The sequence below is a fragment of the Ursus maritimus genome, unplaced genomic scaffold (genome assembly GCF_017311325.1).
Source record: "Ursus maritimus isolate PB19 unplaced genomic scaffold, ASM1731132v1 scaffold_21, whole genome shotgun sequence".
Classification (NCBI taxonomy): Eukaryota; Metazoa; Chordata; class Mammalia; order Carnivora; family Ursidae; genus Ursus; species Ursus maritimus.
Window position 1 is genome coordinate 53,934,306 of NW_024424564.1, and position 22,198 is coordinate 53,956,503.

General features: G+C 58.8%; 2 long non-coding RNA genes across 6 annotated transcripts; one reads left to right on the forward strand and one right to left on the reverse strand.

Annotated features, from left to right (window-relative positions):
- Positions 1 to 7,454: 7,454 nt before the first annotated feature.
- Positions 7,455 to 17,056, reverse strand: LOC121104454. 4 transcript variants are annotated; one of them, XR_005836800.1, is made up of 4 exons: positions 15,996 to 17,056; positions 15,797 to 15,876; positions 14,774 to 15,158; positions 7,455 to 7,682 (listed from the first exon to the last, which is right to left on the reverse strand). It is a non-coding gene; the product is annotated as an uncharacterized LOC121104454 (long non-coding RNA). The 4 variants fall into 4 exon arrangements; XR_005836802.1 differs by lacking the exon at positions 7,455 to 7,682 and having other exon boundaries at positions 13,390 to 14,950; positions 15,008 to 15,158; XR_005836801.1 differs by lacking the exon at positions 7,455 to 7,682 and adding an exon at positions 13,390 to 14,460.
- Positions 17,057 to 18,879: 1,823 nt separating this feature from the next.
- On the forward strand, positions 18,880 to 22,166 carry LOC103674017. Of its 2 annotated transcripts, XR_571527.2 has the most exons (4): positions 18,880 to 19,162; positions 19,762 to 19,907; positions 20,799 to 21,851; positions 21,980 to 22,166. It is a non-coding gene; the product is annotated as an uncharacterized LOC103674017 (long non-coding RNA). The 2 variants fall into 2 exon arrangements; XR_571526.2 differs by having other exon boundaries at positions 20,799 to 22,166.
- The last annotated feature ends 32 nt before the right edge of the window (positions 22,167 to 22,198 follow it).

Genomic DNA, 22,198 nt, shown 5'->3' on the forward strand with positions numbered 1-22,198 from the left:
CTCTCCCCACGTGCACGGTCCCTCCAGGTCTGCAGTCAAATGTGGCCATCTAAGGGAGGGCTGCTGGCTGCCCCTGGACCACAGCCACCTGCCTCCACTGCCGGCGTCTTCTCCTCAGACACACAAGCCCCTGCACGTGCACTGACTGTCTCCCAAGGAAAACGATCCATTGCGGCAGGGACTCTGCCGTGTGCACTGAGCCAAGGCTAGGATACCACCGCACCCTCCCCAACAGGCCCTCTATAAAAACTTGCACAAGACAGATGAATGAAGTGGAGCACACCCACTGCGGCCAGTCCTGGGCTTCCTCTGCCTTGGAAGCCTCTCCCCTTTCCCACTGTCCAACACCGCCTTGGCTCATCCTCCTCCCTCCTTCCCAGGATCAAGTGACATCTCCTTCATCAGCCTCTGCCCATCCCTCTGCCAGCAGACAACTCCGGCCAGGAGCCCCTGGCCCCTTCTCCTTGGGGAGTGTCCCTTGGGCTGGGTGTGTCCCTTCCATTTTTATCCAAATTACACTTCTCCAACTCGGGAGGGCCTCTGAAGGTCATATGTCCAGCCTGTTGTACCAAAATCAACTCCCCACCGCCCCCCCCCAGCACATCCCAGACGGAAGGTCGTGAGCCCCTTCCTCCACTTTACAACAGGAATTCCGTACTCTGAACGGCTGCCTCTCGGTTTTGGACCCCCGGTAAAGAAAAGCGTCCGTCCTTGGTTAAACCGAAACCGACTGCCGGGCGCCCGCACCCCTCGGGATCCATCCGTGACCAATCTCATCCAGAAGGTGCCCTTCTGATCCCCGTGGGCCGGTCTGCGCGACGCAGACGCGACCAGGCGACACGGCCCGGCCCGAGCCTCGCCCACCCGGGGCGCATTCGCGCAGGGGACCGCGGGCGCCGGGGCTCCGGCCCTCCCCGCCCGCACCGCCCCGACTCGCCCTTTGTCACCGGGTCCCTGGAGCGCACACCCCGCTGGGCGCCGGGCCGCGTCCGGTCGTCCTCTCCCGCTCCCGCTCCGCCGCCAGCACCGCCTAGGCGGCAGCGCTCCGGCCGAGCGCAGGCTCCGCCCCCATCTCCCCCGCCGGCGCCGCCTGCTCGGCCGGGCGCGGCGCCGGGCGGACGCCGAGGGGCGCGGGACCGTTAGCGGCCCCCGGAGCCCGGGCGGCTGCGGCGGCGGCGGCTGCGCGCGGGGCGAGCGGGCGGGGCGCGCGGGCGGCGCGCTGCGTCACCCCGTACGCAGGGCGGACGCGGGGGACGCGGAGGGGGCCGGCTGCGGTTGAGGGGAGCGCGGCAGGGGGCGGGGGAAGGGGGCCCGGGGCGCCAGGAGGGCGGAGGGAGGCGGGTTGGGTCGGGAGCGGTAGGGGCGGGGGACCGAGGAGAGGCCGGCTGGGGGAGACAAAGGGGGCGGGCGTGGGACCCAAGAGGGGGCTGGGGGTGCGAGGAGCGGGCGGGGGAGGAGCGGGCGGGGGAGGGGCGGGGGCGGCCCGGGAGGGCGGTGGGCCGGAGTCGGGCGGCGCAGACCCGAGGAGCTCTCCCGGGATCGTTCCGAGGGCGCAGGCCCAGGAGGAGGTGGCCTCCCCTCGCCGCTGGTCTTAGGGTCCGAGTCACAGTTGCCGGGCGGGTCTGGAGCTCAGTAGCGCCTCCTTGGTGGGTCGTAATGACAGGCAGGTTAGGGGTGGAGGGTCCTCCAGTGGCGCAGAAATGACGCCTGGGCGGTCTGCGGGGGCGGCGGGCAGGCCTGGCCCTCCGGGTGGGCGAGGGGCTCCTATGCTCATCCGGATGCGGCGGCGATGGGCGGCTTGATGTCCTCTCCAGAGCTGGGCTGGCCTTGCCATCCTCTCAGAAATAAGCTGAAAGGCCTTGACAGGCACCCATAGGAGGTGCGAGCCCTACTGCCCACCCCCCCAAACTACCCCAGGCTCCTCTGCTTATAGGCCGGGGAGGCAGGTGCTGCCCTCCCCACATTCCTGAGGGTAGCAGTTTTAGGCACTGGAAACTCAGCAGGGAGGGGATGGAGCGAGCGTTTGAAGCAGGCAGTCTGGGTTAAGGGCTCCCCCGGTGCCCTGCACACCCAGGCTGAGGATAGATTGCCCCTGAAGCTGCCAGCGTCCAGCCATCCTTTACTGTCCACTGGACTATGTGTCCTACCTGGGTTAGGGGCTGCTGAGAGCAGCTGGGGGTCCCAGAGCCCCTGCAGCCCCTGTCCCAGACACTCACGGCCACCCTGCCAGGGGAAGGGGCCTACAGGCTGGCAGGCAGGGAAGGCTTGCTGGAGGAGGTCTTCCTCCTAGGGGCCTGGGATAAAGCAGGGGTGGGGGTAGGGGGGCACAGGCAGCTGAATCCTCCCCTCCTGACCCGGCCCAAGGAGAGGGAGGTGCTATTCTGACTCCTGTGTCCCAGATTCTTTTCCTCATCAGAGCCCCAGCTCAGCTGTCCCCTCTGCATGTGGGGGGACTTGCCTGACCTCCCAGCTTAATGGACCATGGCAGCCCACCCCAGCAGTCCAGCCCTGCCCTCAGAGCATGTCTGCCCCCCCCCCCAGCTCCAGGAGGACATGGACGTGTCTATCCTGCAGCTCTCGCACTGAGAACAGTCCGAGGGTGTAGTAAGCACTTCAGGATTTGGCCCGTGACTGCATCTGTCCCTGATTTATCAATGGAGAAGCTGCAGCTCATGGAAGCTGACTCACTCATCCAAAGGCACAGGGCTCAGAAGTGACGGAGGTCTGACTGCAGGGGCGCAAGCAAGCCATCTGCCTCCCCCTCAGCTCTCCCTGCCCAGCCCTGCTTCTCCGTGGCTCCTCCTGCAGGAGCCTTCCCTGCGGATGGCAGAAGGGCGGGCCTCTTGCCTGTGCTTGGCACTGGGTAGCCACAAACACAGGCTGTACCCTGCCAGCTCCCTGTGATTCACTCCTCTCCAGGAGCCCAGCCCCTGTTCAGGCCAGGTGCAGGGAGGGCAAGGAGAGAGCAGAAGGCCAGGTGTGAGTACGAGCCCCACCCTTGGGCAAGCCATCCCTGATCTCCAGCCCAGCGGGATGGAGGAAGGAAGGCCTGCCCTGCCTCCCTCCCACGGCTGCTGCTCTGAGGCTCAGGAAATGCGGGTATGAAACTTCTTTGGAAGTCTTGTGCCAGCACCTGGGGGGGTGCGGGGCTGGTGTCAGCACTGCAGCACCAGGAGGAGGATGGCAGGAAAGTGTGGGTGGGAGGGCAGGGCCTCAAATGCCAGCCTCCCTGTCCGGGAGCCTCCTATGGCTTCCCTGGGCTGGGCTCCTTCTGCCCCTCCCAGGTTATTCATTTAGAGATCCCTTCATGCCACACAGCAGCTCATAAAGGCTGTAGCCAGAGTGGGAACCCAGAGAGGACTCAGACCCCACCTCTTGGGGGAAACTGTAGCATCAACCCCAAAGCACTGATGAGGCCTGGAGGAGGGAGCTCAGGTGTGGCTGTACCGGGAGGCAAGGCCTTCGAAGAAGTGATTAAGGTAGAATGAGGACAGATGGGCGGGCTGTAACCCGATCTGACCGGTGTGCTTACAGGAGAAAATTGGGAGCACAGAGAGCCCAGGAAAGGGTTGAGCACAGGAAGAGGCAGTGAGAGGGTGGCCGTCTCCTCTCCAAGCCGAGGCGGGAGGCCCCAGAGGAAACCAGTCTGCCAGCCCCTTGACCTTGCACTTTTTGCCTCCAAGCTAGAACTGTGAGAAGAGAAGTCTCTCTTGTTGAAGCCCCCAGGTCTGCGGTGGTTTGCAGCCCCAGTGGAGAACAGTGGCCTTCCAGTAGCTCCAGGCCTGGCGCAGGCGGGGCCTGGCCAATGCAGGACCCCTCACTTATAGTCAGGGGAAGAAGGAAATGAAGAACAGGTCACGTTGTCAGACGATGTGTTTCCTGCAGCTGGCTGATGGGGAGAGGGTTGGAGGGGGTCGGACACTCTGGGGCCCCAGGGCAGCTGCCAGGTGCCTGCTGTGTGACCCACAGCATTGCTGCCCGACACCCACGAGGATTCCACCCACAGGGTCATCCGTGCCTGAGACCTGCCGACCCGTCCTGGCCACCAGGACCTGGCATTGGCCACACTTTCCAGCACCATCTCCTCTGTGGCCTCCGACCTCCTTTGCCTGTGTCCCAGGAGCTCCCAGACTTGTTCACTGGGACAGCCGCCTGCTTATCTCTCCAGGCTTCCTTCCCAGGAAGTCAGCCACACGACTTGATACCTGTGCACTGCGGGGTGGGGTGGGGAGACACCTGCCCCATGCACGCTGGCTGCTGGGAATGCAGACCCTCCACGGTGGAGGAGGTCTCCAACTGCAGCCTGTCAAGGCCGATTGCCCCGAAGACATGTCCTGGGCCCAAAGAGGCCCAAACATTTGGAAAGCAAGCTGATAATTTACAAAACATTCATCCTGGCATTGCACAAGTGACCCAGATAGTAGCTGCTGGGAATGGGAGTTATTTACCCCATTTTACAGATGGAAAGACTGAGACCCACCAAACTAACCTGCCCTGTTCAAGTTGTAAGTAGGGGAGTGGGTGCTCCGGGGTCACACTGGGAGAGTCTGAAGTGTGAGAACGGAAGACCCATAGACGCCTCAGCCCACACCCTCGAAAGGCACTGCGCCCTGGGCACTCTGGTGGGGACCGTCTGCTCCATCCTCCAGGGCATGCGGGACTGTCCTGCCTGGCCCGCTCTAGCAGGAACCCAGTGCTGCCCCCAACCAGACTCAGCTCCCAGAGGCCAGGAGGCCAGACTTGCCCACCTGGGAAAGCCAGAGGCTGGGCTGGAGTAGAGGCTCCAGTGGGTAATGGCACAGGGTGGACCTGAGCTGGAAGGGCTGATGAGGGGGGGGCCCAGCCAAAAATAATACCGACGGTGGCCGGGGCTCAGGGCTGCTTGCACGCCTGGGAGCTGTGGGGAGTGCCCCACCAAGGAGGAAGGCCCCAAAGGCCAGGATTGGGCTTGGTCTGGATCCCGTGGGCTCCCCAGGCCTGCCAGGGTGACGGCCTCGATGGGCAGGGGTCCTGTGACTGTGCTTAGCACCAGCTCATTTATTCCTCGAGGTGACCCTGCTCTGCCAGTGGGGACACAGTCCCCTTGAGCTTCGGGACCAGGGTCAGGGGCTTCCAGGGGCCAACTGGGGGCCCGGAAAGAAAACAGAGCTGGGGGAGCCCTGAAGGCCACCCTTGCACCACCTGGCCATGCTGTTCCGATGGGGAGCAGAGCAGTGTGCTGTCCCCGGGGGTACTGCTAGTTCAGTAGCAGACCCTACTGAGGAAAGGCTGGCTCCGGCTGGGTGAAGTCCAGGGCAGTTCAAGGTGGGACATCCCTCCTCCTCACCCCTGCAGCTGGTGGGAATCTGGACAGCAGGGTGGGTCTAAGAGTCAGCTCAGGTTGTTGTGGAGGGAGAGTGTGGGAGCTGGTGGAGGCTGGGGGGTGGAGGGGAAGGTGCCGGAGATTGGGGGAGGGGGAGCTGAGGCCCTGGCAGGACATCTTCCTTCCACAGGCCAGCCTGCCTCCCCAGGGGTCCGTGGTCAAGTGTCCACTTCTGGCTGGTGCCTTGTGGCGTCTGCTCCTTTTAGGGGGCGGGGGCTGCCACACCAGCCAGCCTTGCAGACTTGGAGAGAGGTGCCCGGGGAGGCCTCCATCTGGGTGACGTCTGTGACCCAGCATGGAGCCCTGGTCGGGTGGAGGGGGGGGTTGGCGTGGGGGAAAGCTCACCCTTGCCCAGGACTTTGGGGCCACAACGGAAGCTGCGAACTATGATTTTCAGAGGGATAAGCCAAGGGAGACAGTGCCCTCAGCACGTTTGCCTCGTTACATGTGAGGTCTGTGACAGATTGCGAGCGGGGTCTGCATCGTGGGGTGGGGGAATGCACTGGTAACGGAGGCAGGAGGGTCTGGGGAGCGGACAGCCAGGTGCCCACCGCAGAAGGAGAAACAGGCCTCAGACAAACCCACGGAAATGCAGCACCTTCTGCAGGAAAGAGGAGCTCGAAGGTGAAGAGCAAACAGACACAACCTGTATTCAATCCAGAAGTTCTGCCACACGGAGAAGATGGAACTGAGCCCCCGAAACAAAAACAAAGTAAGAAAGAGAAGAGGGGGGGAAAGGAAGAAAAATCAGTAGAAACATCGTGAATCGCAAACTGATCTCGGAGAATTGTTGAAGTCTGCTGCCGTGGAACGAAGGCAAACTCCCCTAAAAAGGTTGCCGGGCAGTGAGACAGGGTCCGTGGGAGCACAGACCCCGAGCATGGCCCCTCGTATGGTCCGCAGAGACAGTAGCGTGGAAACCAGGGAGGAAGAAGTGATGGACTTGAACTTGGGGCGTGGGAATGTCTGGACCCCAGGACGGTCGCTGACAGTGTCAGCTCGGGACACCTCCTTACGTCCAGGGAAACTGAGGCCAGAGAGGGCCAGCAGCCGCTGAGGACATGCAGGAAGGGCTCATGCCTGCTGAGCCCTCCTGTGTGTCTGGGGCCCAACCCTGCACGCACAGCCTGACGGGGAAAGGAGGAACGTTCTGCTGGGCTCTGCGGGCGCCTGGCTTGACTCGGGGGGTCGGGAGGGATTCCTGGGAGAAGGGCACGGAGCTGAGGTCCAGGAGGAGCTCAGGGGATGCTGGCATGTGGACAGGGCAGGGGCCGCCCAGAGGCAGTAGTTACAGTCCTAAAGGAGGGTGCTTGTCACAACTGCAGAGCTCAGCCGGGTAGCCCAGCTCACGAGCCCTGCAGTGACCGGGTGCCTCCCTCCGTTTGATACCTTATCCTGTGTCAGGAGGGACCCTGTTGACCACTTTCGTTGGAGATAAAGCTAGTTGTCCCCATTTTACACAGGAGGGTCTTGAGGCCCAGAGGGGCAATCTCCTACCGGAGCTGGGCTTTGAGCCCTGCTTTGTCTGAGCCCAAACACGCACACTTGCCCCTTGGACAGGCAGGCTCCCGGGGGCGGGCGGCCCAAAATGTGCTATCTTGCCATAGTGATTCTTTGAAGTAAAGTTACTTGACAGCCCGCCTGTGCGAGAACACGCAGACCCTCCTCCATGCCCTGAAGGCAGGAAATTAATCTCCGCTGTGAAAGGAACCCTCCCGGTACCAGGAGGTGAGAGACATCCTTATCACCAGAGATAAGAAATCCCGGGCTGAGAAGGCTGTGCTCACAACCGTTGTAACTTCTTACTAATTTACCACCCCAGGCCAAATTCTGTTTGGAATTCCTTACCAATCGAAGCTCCCAAAGCTACACGTTCTTTGTCCTGTTAATTCCTCCCAGGTTGATGCCTCTGTCTAAAAAGCGTAAAACCCCCTGCCTTGGTCAGTTGCTTTGGTCTCAATTTCTTTTTTTTTAAAGATTTTATTTATTTATTAGACAGAGAGAGACAGCCAGCGAGAGAGGGAACACAAGCAGGGGGAGCGGGAGAGGAAGAAGCAGCCTCCCAGCGGAGGAGCCCGATGCGGGACTCGATCACATAACGCCACCGGGATCACGCCCTGAGCCGAAGGCAGACGCCCAACGACTGAGCCACCCAGGCGCCCCCGGTCTCAATGTCTTTATTGGGCCTCCGAGAGAACATAGTAAGACTTTGGGGTTGTTGTTGTTGTTTTTCCCCTGTTAATCTGTTTCCTGTAAATTTAATTCTTAGTCCAGCTGGAAGACCTTGAATGGCAGAGGAAGACTTTTTCCCTCCTTACACCTGAAACCAAAGTGACGGTAAGATCTTTTGTTATGGAAACATCCACGAAATCCTTAAACAACAGGACAAAGAGATAAACAAGAACCCCTTTAAACCACCCTTTCTCTGATGCCCTAACATCGCAGGGCCCTGGGGCTTTGTTCACTGTGGAGGTGAGAGGAAGCTGTCCCACGTGGGGCGTTTGCTTGCCAGGCTTGTCTCCCAGGTGAGGGGACAAAGGACTTGGGCAGACAATCCAGGGTTAGGGAAATTTACACGGCTTGTATCTTATCTCCAAAACTCCTTACAGGAAATTGCTGTGGTCTAGGAGCTGAGATTAAAAATTGCATCTAGACGGGTGAGGAGCATAATTACACAGCCCAGGAAGAACAGCGTGTTCCAACAAAAATTCCTGGAATTAGTTGATCTCCCAGCTTCCACTGAGCCGCCAATGGGATCCCTTTGAGATGGAAATCCAGATTACATCCAAATCCCTTCCCCTCTGCCCTCAGGGCTCTCCTTGCCTCCCTCCCTCTTCTCTGCTCCTGGTTCACTGCTCCCCAATCAAATCCTCTCCTTGATATTTCTTGACCGGCCACGCATGATCCCACCCCAGGACCTTTGAACGTGCCAGTTCCTTTGCTCTGAACATTCTCCCCCACCCTCACCCCTTGGCTGGTTGTGTGGTCCAGATCTCCCTTGTCTTCTGTCTCTGCTTAAATGTCAAGTAAGAGCCTCTGGAGGAGGCAATGTGTTTGGGGGAGAGACTCTAGACTCTTTAAACCGAGTAGGGGGCTTGAGTAGGTCACTGTGGAAGCAGGGGCGAGCAATTCCCTGTGGGAGCCACAGGGGTTGGGGTGGAGTGGGGGAGGGCCTGGGTTAAGCCAAGTAACAGGTGACAGGGGCCCAAGAAAGCCGCTGGTCAGTGGTTTCTGGGCTGGGCCAGGCGTCTCACCTGCAGCCTAGCTTTGCTGTTTTCAGCACAGCCTCGCTGAGTGACAGCTCACATTCGACACACTCCACTCCTTTAAAGCATGCAGCTCACGGGCTATCAGGGGGCTCACACGATCACTTTCAGAGCGTTTCATCACCCGTGAAGAAACTGTGTGCCCCTACAGGTCACAGCCCTTCCCCTCCTGCCTCAGCCCCTGAAAACCACAGATGGACCCCCTGTCCTCACGGATTCGCCTGTTCTGGACATTTCCTGTGGGTGGAATCACACACGATGTGGGCGTTTGTGCCTGGTTCCTCTCCCCTCGCGTCAGGTTTTTAGGGTCCGTCCCCGTCGGAGCATGCGTGGGTGCTCCATCTTCCGCGGGGCCGAGCCAGACCCGCTGTGGCAGGGCTGGAGCACCCTGGGTTCATTCCATCACCGGTTGCTGGACGCTTGGGGTGTTGGCGCGCGTTCGCTGTCAGGAATGACGCTGCTGGGCACCTCTGTGTGCGAGTTTTTGTGTGGACACGTCCGTGCCCTCCACTCCGTACCTGGGAGGGGAGCGACTGAGTTACGGGCTCACCCCCTGCCTCACTGAGGAACCCCCAAACGGTTCTCCTTGGCCGCGGTACCACTTAGACACCCACTAGCAGGGCTGCCTGATTCCAGGTTCCGCACGTCCTGGCCCGTGCTTGTCCTCACCCGTCTTTCTGAGTAGAGCCATCCCGTGGGCATGACGGACGCCTCGGTGAGGCTCAGTCCGGCTTCGTCAGCCGTAGAGCTGACAGTCTGAGCTGTTTCGGATTTCTGTGTCTCCTCTCACTTGGTTCTGAACGTGGGAGGAGTGTTACTTGCTAGCCCCCCAAATCCCAGCCACTGCCTTGGCGTCTCCTCTCGTTGGAACTAACCCCCCTGTTGCTGGGGCCCCCTGTCCCACGATAGGCTTCTGTTTCAGCCCCTGGAACCTGTGTCCATTTGTTTCCTTTCCTTCTCCTGAGCGAATTCTTCAAGGGCAGACACCCCAACAAACAGCGTGTTCAGTGGGGCCTGGTGGATAAATTTCTGGGCTTTCGAGGGCTGTGATCGATTAGTGATGTCTGCCACTGGTGGAGGGGGAGTGCGCACAGGAAGGCTGTCGGTCAGCTCCCCAGAAAGCTCCAGATCCAGAGTCTGCTGGGGCGCTCTGCAGAAAGGCTTTCGTGAGACCACAACCGCCGCGGCAACATGGAGACCTGAAACAGCCACTCCGGGAAGAATCACGGGCGAGAGAAGTCACACCGGGATCCCATATCCCACCAAAGATTTGCAAACGGCCAAGGGGCACAGGAGGAGATGCTCAGCGTTATTGGTTGTTAGAGTGTGAATCCGGACCACGTGGAAATATCACGTCACGCCCCCTCCAATGCCGTAACAGGATGATGGAGAGTAACGGGTTGGTGTGGATGTGGAGAGACGGACCCCTCATGCCTTCCGGGGGGGTGCGTGGGGGGTGCAAAGTGGAGCAGCTGCTGAGCAACAGTTTGGCAGCCCCTCAAAACGGCAGCAAACACGGAGCCACCCTGTGATCTGAGATCATCTGAGAGCAGCGACCCCGACCAGGACGTGCGCACAGGCTCTCAGCAGCCGAAGGCGGAGACAACCACAGGTACGTGACAGAATGTGGAATATCTGCGTGTCGTGGGGTCCTGTTTGGATGAGGGGTCCACAGCAGGCAAATGCAGGGGGACAGAAAGTAGCTGAGTGGCCGCCAGGTCTTGCCAGGGGGCGTGCAAAGGCCCTGCGGATAGGGACAGGATTTCCTCTCGGAGGGAGCAGATGACTCTGACATACATACGGGTAATGGTTGCACAAAAACCTGTATTTCTTCCATGTCACTGAATGGTATGCGGTCGAATGGTGCTCACTCCGGGGGTTTCAGCTGTATTTTTCCGCTGCTGGCTTGCCAGAAGGCAGTGAGGAGTCCAGGGGTCCCCACCTGACTGTGCAGGTTGAGCGGAGGGCCCAGCTGGGGTCTGTAGCTGACGCTCTGAGGTGTGGCCTTCCCTGACCACCAGAGCTGCCCTGGCCTTTGTCCCCTTCAGAGCCGCCAACAGACCCCTCACAGGGAATGCACCCCACGGAGTAGGCCCCCGGGACCACCTGCCTGTCCTGGGTGCACAGCTCCTCCGGCCTGCCTGCGAAGGCCCGCATCCTGGCAAATCTTTCCGGTTCAAGTGGGCAGTCACCCTCGGCTGGCCTGACCCACGTTTCCTAGCCTCCCCCAGGCTCGGCTGGGCCGTTGGGCTCCTGAGCCCTCCAGCTGGGCTCGCCCCAGGCAGCACGGGGCGGGTGACCTCATTTAGGCCTGGAGCAGAAATAGAACAGGCAGCCAATTAGCCGCTGCACGTGAGCCGGGGGCCAGCAAAGCTGCCACAGCTTCCCTGCGCTTTTGTGGGTCATGGAAAATTCCACACCAAACGTTCTTCCACTGGTAGGCGGGGTCCTGGGGGTGCCCTGCCCCTGAGGACACACCCAGCTTTGCCTCTTGCTTGTGCTTGAGCCAAGGTTGAGGGTGTATGGAGCAGGGGAGGCACAGCCCCAGAGATCCGGATTCGGTGGGGTTGTGGGGGTGAGGACCTGCACATCCACAATCCCCCCCAACCCCCCTGATCTCGATGTGGGTGGTCCTCACACTGCCCAGCGAGGCACAGTGGGGTCCTGCCTTGCCGTGTCCCACCCAGGGTTGGGAGTCCAGCCCCTGAATCTGCTCTGTACCTGGGCCTGGGGGCCACCTGATCGCTGCGCAGCCCCAGAGGCCCACTGGCGCCCAGCCGCCTGCACGGGGCCTGGCCTAGAGCTGGCACCGTGTCGCCTCTGCTGTGAGCCCGTTTCTCTGAGCCAGAACTGCGGCCTCTTGGACACACAGGCAGCTGGTGTGAGGAGAGCCCTGGCTGGGCGCTGAGGGCCATCTTCTGGCCCGGCACTGCTCCGGTGGCCAGCCAGGTGACCAGGGGCCATTCCCTTTGCCTTACTGGGCCCCACTTCCCTTGAAAGCACGCATGGGGGTGCAGGAAGCCAGATGGTCTCTCAGGGTTTTCCTGCTGACACTGGAATGTGCTTTTCTATCCCAAAAAACCCCACCCCCCTTCAAAGAGAAGCGTGGGTCCCAGTGATCAGGGCCCAGACAGGTGGACATCCCTGTGTGCAATGGCTCGGGGAGGTCAGAAAGCAGAGTGGTCTTTCTTGGAATTGCCGCTCGGATCTGCCCTGGTAGCCTCTGCAGTACCCAAGAACCAGGGGTAAGAGCCTGAGAGAGACCCCACCCCTTCATTTACACCCCCTTCCTCTTCTGAGGAGCTATACATCTGCCTCTGTCCTCTGTCCTTCCTCCCCGTGGGGTTGGCCTACTCTCAGGAGTGGAGGAGGCAGCTTGCGAGTCAGGGATGCTGGGGCTCAGTCCAGCTCAGCCTTAAATACATTGCTGGTTTCTGGGCCTCAGCTTGCCCGTCTGCAAAATAGGGGCATGGAAGAGATGGCTCTAAGACCCTGCCGGCTCTGACACCTGTGAGGCTCCCAGACTTTGCTTGCAGTTTTCTCGGTACACCTTGTGACTTCCCTGGAAGCAATAAGCAAGCAGGAAGGGCGAAGTCTCTGGGTACACAGAGCTTGCTTTGTCTCCTGCTTAAGCTCCTGCAGAAAAAAAATCACCCTTTCATTACCCTCTTCTTCCAATAAGGAAACAGGCTGAAGCCAGCATGACCATGAGTCATAGTGTGAATCCAGATTCTCGGGAAGGCATTTAAAGGATGCTCTGTGCCAGGGTGCCCCCCCCAACCCCCATCACCACCGGCGGCAAATGGCCCCTGAGTCAGGGTCTGTTGGTCCTGTTGACAGCAGGGGCAGGGATTCAGAATCGTGACATACAAGGCAGAGTGGTTACCACCCCCATTTCACAGATGTGGAAGGTGAGGCCCAGAGAGAGGCCGGCTGTGCCTGGGTCACGTGGAGTTGGGGCCGTCTGACTGCAGCCAGCTCTCTGGCCACCCCTGGCGTCATTCCCAGGTTATAGTGAGTGATGATGCCATGCTGTGACGCAGGGGGGTGCTCAGGAGAGGAGGGGACGTGGGGCCTGGGCATTCAGGGTGGTGCTGTGGCCGCAGGGCAGGGCTCTGGGAGGCTGGCACCGACTGCCATCCTGAGTGGCGAGCAGGGGGAAGGCTCAGACACTGTCCAGCCAATTTCCCCGAAACCTTCAGCCCCTGTCACTCCCCCAGCCCCTTGTCCCTGCAGGTGTGATGACTCAGGCCCATTGTCAGCTTCCTGCAGCCTGGCTGTGCCTTAGGCAGAACGCCAGGCCGCTTGGATGCCAGGTCGCTCAGACGCCAGGTGTGGCCAAGGCGGGCAGCCGTGGAAGAGCATCTGGGGTCAGCGGTTGACAGGAGTGAGCGAGGAAAGAAGGAAGTGAGCGGGGCCGGGAGGGTGAGGCTTGCACCTGGCCGGGTGCCCGGAAGCCTCGAGCCACTGCTGCTGATGGACGTGGGGCCACAGCCCAGCTCTGACAGCTCGCAGGAGTGAACCCCAGGCTGAGAGCCCACAGGGGCAGCCCTCCCTCAGCCACCAGCCATGCATCAGCAGCTTGTCTGGGGCTCGGAATGGGAGAAGGTGCCCTTCAGTCTCCCGCCTCCTTCCTGTGCTCTCTCCCCACCTCCCCACTTCTGTCCAGCTCCTTCCTTTCTCCCTTGATTTTTACGTGCAGGAGGGGACTATGACCCCATTTTGCAGAAGGGCAGGGTCGGGCCTGGAGAGGGGCTGGGACTCTCTCCGGCTACTTTCTCCATGTCCCTTCCCTCCGTCTCCTACCCAGGCACACCCTGCACCAGGAATAGCATGTCCCGGCCTCAGGCCTTTCCGAGGGGAGCTGCTTCTCCTCGGCCGGTCACTGGTGTCAGTAAACCCTGTGCTGTCCCCGGGGAGCAAGAGCTCTCCTTGTGGTGGTCTGTCCTGCTGCCCCAGGGCAAGGGAGCTGCGGCAGAGGTCCAGGAAGGGGTGACAGGGTTTCAGGCCTGCAGGGCCGGGGCAGGGTGGCCCTGTTTCTCTGCGTCTCCATTTCCTTCTGGTCACTTCCTTCCAGTCCACTTGGCAAGCACATCCTGAACGCCCAGCCTGCTGCTACTGACCAATTGGCCCAGGTCAGGTGGGGTGGGAGATTGTTGCCTACCAGAAACGCCCGCAGCCAGAGCCATGGGGCCGGGTTGCAGGTGCAGCCTGCTCTAAACCCGGAGGGATGCAGAGGCGTCTCCAGCATCAGGCCCAGGGGCTGTTACTAGCCGTGTCGGTTGGGAGGGTGCCTGGCATCATGGACCCCCACCAGGGACCTCCTATGTGCGTGCTTGGCTGGCCTGGGCTTCGCCCCTGTGGGCCAGCACCTTCTGCACACTGCTTGACGTTCAAGGCCTGGGGAATTGCGGGGTGGGAGGGTGGTTGCAGTCTCGGGCTCCTTGGCTTCCCCTGTGCCAGGGACACAAAGCGGGCTCCTGGACCGGGGAAGACCTGGAGGATTTGGGCTCAGGTGTCCCCAGGCGGGGCTCCCCCAGGGCTCCTGGAACTCTGTCCGGGCATCTCATTTCAAATACCTTGTGCTCCTCTTGACCGGGCACAACTCCAAGCAAGCCTTGTGCGTTCTTCCATTCCGGCCTCTGCTCCTTCCCAGCTTGGCTGGAGGGTGGCCCAAATCTTTGCTCCACTCTGCGCCATCTAGAGATGGCTGGTAAGTGCTGCAGCGAGGGAAATTGCCTCCCTGCAGAGCCTCCTTGCTCCCAGTGTCCGGGAGCATCCCAGTCTTGAAGGCCCAGGTGGGCTGAAGGCAGGAGACGTGGGACCACAGGGCTGAATGTGTGAAGGGGGAAGGACGTGTGAAGCTAGAGAGCCCAGAGGGACTGAGTGTGCTGTAGGAGGTGGACAGGGGAATCCCCGCACTGAGGTCCTCCCAGCTGTTGCCCGAGGCTGTCCCCTGAGGTCTTGCCCGTGCCCTGGGACACACACTGATGGAGGGGCTGAGGTGTGGCAGAGTCCCGGGATGGGGCCAGAGGGTCACTTCACAGCAGCTCTGCCCTGGGGCTGGGTCCCCTGAGCAGGGGCTGCTTCAGATACGTTACCAGGGAGCCTAACCTCCCCCGCAGGGCTGTCCCTGTTCCCCTACCATGTCCCGGGGACATCTGGTCGAGCAGCCACCATCCTCCCTCGGAAGAACCAGCCAGATCTGCAGGTTATCCGGGAAGTAGCAGGATGACGAGGACTGGCCAGCGCGGACCCCACAGCCCATGCGCCTTGGGGCTTGCTGTTGTCGTCACAGACCTGGGTGGATAACGACCGGATTCTGGATTTTAATTTTTGTGCCGTTCACTGAGCTTCCGGGCTGTAACGAACAACTCACTTGGACTGGGGTTCTGTGGTGCAGCCAGCACGCGGGGAGTGTGCTTCACGCCTGGGCGGGGGCGTCGCCTTGCTCTCCGGTGGCCGCAGTCCCTGCCCTTCTGACTGCTTTTCTTCCCTGTGCACCTGAACCTGTGATGTTCACTCCAAACCTTGGAACCAGGAGGAGACGTTTACTAGCCGACGGGATCGGCATCTTAGAGGAAGCACGCGCAGGATGTCGGCCTTTGCAAATAGTACTTTCCGCACTGAAAACGTTGTAACCTTCGATTCAATGCAGCAAGCACGTTGGGAGAAGGCTAGGCAGAGACCGAGTTTGGGAACTGGGGGTTTGGGGAACGGCATGCCGGACTGTACCCTTTTCCCAGAGAGGCTGAGCAAGGGTAGGCATAACACGTGGCCTCTCGCATTTGCTGGAGAGCCCGGCGTGAGTGGAGCAGGCCCCCAGAGCAGGCGGGAGAGTGGAGGAGATGTTTTGCGGACAGAGGTGGCGGTTACTTATTGGCAGTAAAACCTGGCATAGAAATAAAGGGCAGTTTATGCCAGAAGTTTTCTAACTTTATTTTCCATGTCTATCTGTAAAAAAAAAAAAAAATTGAACACAAATCTGTGCATATTTATTTATAAATTATGTGCGTGTACCTCTATCAATTCCTATTCTGAAGATGAGCAAATTTAATTTCTTTCCTTCTTTACCCGGAAGGTAAATAGAAAGGGAAGGAGCAGCCGGGCAGATGGTCTTGGGGGTTCCCACAGCCAGAGCACCCTTCACGAGCACACGCGCCCTCACCTCGCTCATCCCTGATGTCCGGCGGTGATTCCCACGTCCATCGGGCAACGCCCTTCATGATCTCAGCCTTCTTACTTTTCCTTACAATAAAAAAATTTTTAACTTATTTTGTAAGTTAAAAAACAAAGACAAACCATCAGAACTAAGAAGAGATTATCTGACAGGGCAGGGGCTGGATACAAAGCAAAAATACTCAAACCTGGTCAGCGTAAAGCACACAGGAAACCCAGCAGGACTGTCTGAAGAAACAATAGACCTTTACCGAAGTTCATAAAAGGAATGGTTGGAATCGGTTGGGACGGAATTTTACTGGAATGACATGGGTCATGTGATTGGTGAGAAAGTTAAGCCTGGAAAGATATCTGCGAGTTTTAACATACAAACTATTTCCCAATGAACAGCTTCCTGGCATCCTCCCACCCGCAGACAAACAGTGTGAGCATTTCGGTGCCTTCTTCTCGACGGAGCGATTGCTTTCGGTTAGCAGGTGATCTGAGTCTCCGGTGGGCAGTGAGGGTCTTCTCCTGCCACGGCGGCTGGTTAGGGATGGCCCAGTCGGAGAGAAGCTCTGGGAAGCCAGACTCCTACTCTCCCCACGGAGAGGAGAGCAGGAAGCCTGCAGCCTCTCCGGCCGTGGCCTGGGGGACCAGCCCTGCGCACCCTGGGACACAGAATCGAGAACACTGCAGAGAAACGCATCTGCAGACAGGCTCGAGCTGTCCAAGCCCTTCTGCGTGGACTCACCAAGCACAGACCCCATCAATCCCCTTTGTTGTTTAAAGCAGCTGAAGTATGTTCTCTTCATCTGGGAGCTCTGTAACTGATGCGAGGCCCTTCTGGAATTTTTCTTCCAGGTCTTCAGGTGAAACTTTTTCCAACAAAGGTTGTCACCTGCCTTTTCCACTTCACCATCCACTTTTCTCTATGAGAAGAAAGTGCAGGTCAATGTCTTGGTTTTTACAGGCTGCATTCATCGTGTTACCTCGATGGTCTCACTCCTCCCTCGGAGTTTCCTTTACCCTCAGACGCTCAGATGGCTTCCAGCGCCCCACTATGTGCAGTAACATGGAGAGCCTGTGGGCATGAAGCTCTGTTCACCTGTCCCACTGTTCCTTAGGATGAGGCCCCTGGGGGCAGTGGCGAGGTCCAAGTGCACGTGTGCTCAGGGCTTTAGATGCGACACCGGTTCCGCTCCCACCATCTGTCTTCATCTGCCGGTCTGTCTGTAAGTGGTGTTTCATTGGTGTTTTTATTTGTAGAAATTGCTCAAAGTCCCGTTTTTTATTTGTTCATTTACCACTTGCCTTGCTTCTTTAATATGTCCTCTGATCGATTTCCTCAAACATTTAAAAAATACACTTAATTTTTAAAATTAGACTGTTTCCTATTGAGGTCTTTTACTTCCTTGTTTATTTGTTTTATTTATTTATTTATTTATTTATTTATTTATTTATTTATGTTTGAGTAGACACCATGCGCAACATGGAGCCCAACACTGGGCTTGAACTCACGACCCTGAGATCAAGATCTGAGCTGAGATCAAGAGTCGGGGATGCCCAATGGATCGAGCCATCCAGGTGCCCCTTTTGCTTCCATATTTATAAGATGTCCATATATTCACACTGTGTCAGGCATGGTACGTATATTTTGTCCAATTAAAAGATGTTGACAAGTTAATATTTTTAGGCCATCAAATCAATCAGTCTGTCAACACGGCTCCTGCCTTGGGTGGTGCAGTAGACATCGGGGTTCCTCCCCAGCGTCCCCGCCACCCCCTCTTGTTGGGTAGCAGCCACTATATTTGGAAGGATGGACTCCTACCACCCCTTTGGTGTAGACCACGCCAGACCACAGCATTTCCTGGCCACAGCGACTGGTTCAGGGGTAGGCACGTGGTCCAGGTGGGCCAACAGAGGCATCCTGGGACCTCAAACAGAGGCATCCTGGACGTCAAGGGGCCATCGTCCTGTTGTTCCAGCCCTTCTCCAGCCATCCGGTCACCTCTGGGCTCTTTAGCTGCATATACTGTGAACTTTCCTTTATAGCCTGAGCCCATCTGAGCTGGATTTTCTCTTTCCTGCAACTGCCAACACCCTAACTCATGCAGAATTCAGTACTAGGAAGTGGAATGTTGCTGGGGGAGACCCTAAACTCTAGAAGTAGCCAAATTGAGTGAGTGAGGGGGCAGGAAGGAGGATCCGCCTCTCATGGGGGGAAAATTGGGAACTTTTGCTAGGTGTCATGAAATATCATGGTCGGCTGAATAATGGTCTCTAAAGATCTCTGCAATCCCCCCCCCCCCCCCCCCCCCCCCGCCAAACCTGTGAATGTTCCTTCATACGGCAAAGGGGAGCTTGCAGGTGTGGCTCAGCTGAGGACCCTGAGAGGGGGTGGTGGTGCTGGGTGAGCTGAGCAGGTCCTTGTGAGAAGAGTCTGGGAGGAACTGGACTGAGAAGCGCTTGTTTCCAGCGCTTGGTTGGTGGTCATCTGCTGTAGTAACCCCAGGAGACCTGTACAAACATGTCTTCCCCTCACTCAGGGGCACAGGCCATGTCCCTGCCAAGACTACAGCACCCGGGAAGCCACAAGCTCCCGAGACATGCATCGAGACATTGTTAGCCTGAAATTGGCCCATCCAAACACGGAGAAGCCCGAAAATATAAAACTTGGCAAAGGAGAGATCCCTTCTGCCCCTCCAGGACTGCCGAGGTCAAGAAGACAAAGACTTCACTCCAAGGCAAGCTAGTGAGAGCTGAGCAGGCAGGCCGGTGAGTTAGCAGGGATCCTGGGGCAGGGGCCCAGAGGACTCCCAGCCTGGCCTCAGGCCTGTCTCAAGAAGCTCCCCAGAAATTTGTCTCCAGCCAAGAGGCTGTGCCCTCTTTTGTGGGGTGCAGCTGGGATGCAGTCTGCAGCCCGGTGCACAGACCTGGCGCTTCACCAGTGAGGCCTTGTTTCCCAGACCCCCGTCGTGGAAACCATCAGATGACGGATGGATGTGGGGGTTAGGCCGAATCTCAGCCCTCTCGCTGGGAGACAGAAATTTCTGGTTAAAATTCTCCCCGTTAGTAAGGTTTTTGGCTCTGGATCCCAGCCCTGGGAACTGACCAGAGGCGGAGGGACTGAAGTTTGCTAAGACTTTAGGGCACCTGTATTGCTGTGGGTCATTACGTACGGGGGTTTGTTTCTTTTCCCCTCTTCAAGGCAGGAGCTGTTAGGGCTCAGTGGATAACTCAGTCTGAGGCCCCTTGACCGTGAGAGGCTACGTCTGACCCCAGCACAGAGAGAGAGCCTCACACCTCCCAGCTGTGCAGAGCCGTGAGACTGGGCTGGCTCCCCGTGGGGCGGGCGCCCCCTCCAGCTGTCTGTGTAGGTGAAGGCCAGAGAAGGAGGGGGCGGCAGGGATGGGGTGTGTGAGGACTGGGTGACCGAAGGGGTGACCCGCAGCGCCTACCTCTTCCTTCTTTCTGTCGGTGGTCTCATTTTGTGGCCCTCTCCTGTCTCTGCTAGACAGAGGCAGCTGCTCCCCCCATGTTTGGGGTGGCTGAGGTCCCTGTGCTGTACGGGTGTAGGTGTGGGCGGGGAGCGGTGGGAGTGGGCTCAGGTGTGCAGGCCCCGTTTTCTGAGTTCTAGGTGAGGCTCAGGGCCCCGCTTGCCCGGGGCACTTTCCCCCAGCGCCTCTGGCTTCAGCGCGGACCTGCCTTCCCCAGCCAGTCTGCCCGCCTCCTTGCAAACAGCACCTGAGTCCTAATGAGCTGAGACCTATCGCTTGGGTGGGAAATGACTTGTCCTTGAGCCCCGGAGGGGGAGTTCTAATGAGTCCAAGCCAGCAGCCCGTGCTCCCTAGTGATTGGTGTCTCCTTTCAGGGTCTAACTTAGTTCTGGCTCCTAAGGAAGCCGCCTGGGGGATTGCCCTTCCTGGATAACACAGAACTTCTGGAGAGGTCTTTTTTTCTTTTTTTCCTTAGGCCTCCTTCCCTCCTTGTCTGCCTGGGACACTGGCATGAGCACGTGAGAGATGGAGCTGGGACACCACCTTGTGACCATGAGGCAGCACGCCTGAGCCTGGTTGCATTTGTCTTGTGGGAGCCGGTGGATTTGAGGAAATGCCCCTGTAGGTGGTGTATTGGGTGATGGGTAATTTTATGTGTGGACTCCACCGACTGGCCAGGGTGTGCCAAGATTAAACTCCATTCTGGGTGTCTCTGCATTGTGCTCCCGGATGAAACTGGAATTTGAATTAGTAGACTCAGAGAAAAGCAGATGGCCCGCCCCCGAGAGGGCCTCAGGCGATTCCTGACGGCCTGAATAGAGAGAGAGAGGGAGGAAGGAGGAGGTTTCTGCCTTGCTGCCTGGGCGGGGACGTAGCTCCTCTTCCCCTGCGCGCAGACCGGGCTTAAAACTACCCGCAGGCGCTGGGTTGTGGGACTTCGCTGCCTCCGTAATTGTGTGAACCAATTCCTCATAATAAATTTCCATTTCCACCCCCCCCCTTGGTTCTCCTTCCCTTGAAAACCCTGCCTAGCACGTACACAGCTATTCTGAGGACGCACTTGGGAGCCGTGCCTGAGCGAGTGAGGCCAGGGGCGGGATGGGACGAGCCGAGGTTGAGCTACGTGCAGGCATGATGACCTTGTCCGATCCATCCCGCCCGGAGCTGGGACAGCCCTGCAGGGACGGCATGAGTTGAGCACAGAGGGCTAGGTCTTTGTCTCCTCACACCGGCCTGTCCCAGGGTGTGGGCAGGCCTAGCGGTGGGGCAGCTCCCTTAGATGGAGGACAGGTGGTTCCCAGGGAGCCCTTGGCTGGGCGTGGGCAGCACCAGCACTCCCTGCAGTGGGGACTGGGTACCTGGGTGCTGGAGGAGTGAGCACCCCAGCGTCCCCTAGGTCACTGTGACTCAGCCAATAGAGCATCACAAGAGCCGCCTGCCTCTGGCCTTTCTGTGGGCAGAAAACAACGTTTAAAGCGCGGCTACTCCAGCATCCTGTTCTTTCCACTGAAGGTATCATCCGAGGTAAGCCTTGGACCTTGGGCAACGCTGGTGAGTTGGAGAGAAGGGAGACCGCAGACATGGCCTAAGCAATGCAGCCGGTGTGCCGGGACCTGACTCAGTGCTCCCAAGCCTCACTCCAGCGGCAGCGGATTCACTCGTCCATACCCCAGCGGTGGAGGCTGGCATACCCGCACTCTGCCCGTCTTTCCTCTTTGGTTTTGGTGGTGGGAGCGGATTGCACACTTTGTGAGTGTGGGAGGCATGACTATTGTCCACCAACACCCACCCCACTGTTCTTCAGTAACAGAACTCAGCTGGGACTGGATGCCCAGCCAGACTACAGTCCCTGGCATCCCCTGTGCATAGGGTAGTCACGGTGGATCAGAGTGGAGGCAATAGGACCCCGTGATTCACGGACACGTAGCCTGTGTGTGGGTTTCAGGGAGTCTGACCCAGCCCCTGGAGGCTCTGCACAGACTTGTGTTGGTCCAGGGGACCCACTGACAGCGAAGGAGGTGGCGGCCGTGAGCCCGTGGCCGAGAGACTGCCCAGAAGCTGCTGGCCCGACAGAGCAATGAAGCAGCCTTTCAGCTCAGAGTTGATAGACCCTGAGTCTGGGCGCCCTACATAGCACTGTGTCTTCTCTAAGTAAAGACCTGGGTGTGGGAAGCAGGGGGTGGAGGCAGGACTGGATCCACTCACATCACTCTCAGGGGATTTTGTTTCCTGTTCTCACAATTCTGGCCTCTTCGAGAAGTCCCAAGCCCCAGAGAGGGAACGCTGCCAGAAAGGGATGTGGTAAGAGTCTGATTCAGTGTCGAGTCACGGCTCCTTCTCTCAGCAGACTAGCCAGACGAAGAAAGGGGTCTCTCTGTGGCCACCAGAGGGGGTAGGGATGTTACTGCCCAGTGGGGCCGGGGGAGAACACGTCTGGTACCTACATGAACTGGCCTCTCTGCCCAATTTCGATGGCATGTGGACAAGTACAGCAGCCATGGCCCGAGAAGGGTGTGATGATTGAGGGTCTGAAGCCTCTAGGATGCGTCTGGGTCACCCCACCAGGTAGGTCATCCAGAACAGCAGAGGGGATCTACAATGGCTAAGAGCAGAGGAACAGGAAGCGGGGGCCGGGATGATCGACCGTCGTGGCTCCAGGATTGCATCAGCCTTCCTCTTGTAAATTTCCACAGAGGAAAGCAGCCTGGATCCTGGAGACGCTCTTCCAACGGTGACCCCTGCGGCGCTCCTGGGTCCATGCCAAGGTGGACTGCACTTAGCACTACCGCGTGCTGCCCAGATTCGCCCCTGAGGATGAAGGCTCTCATTTCCTCCGTGGCTCGGAGTGCAGGCTGCTGATGGCTCAGAGAAGTCCCTCCGTGGAACTGCCTGCAGCTGCAGCCCCCCCCCCC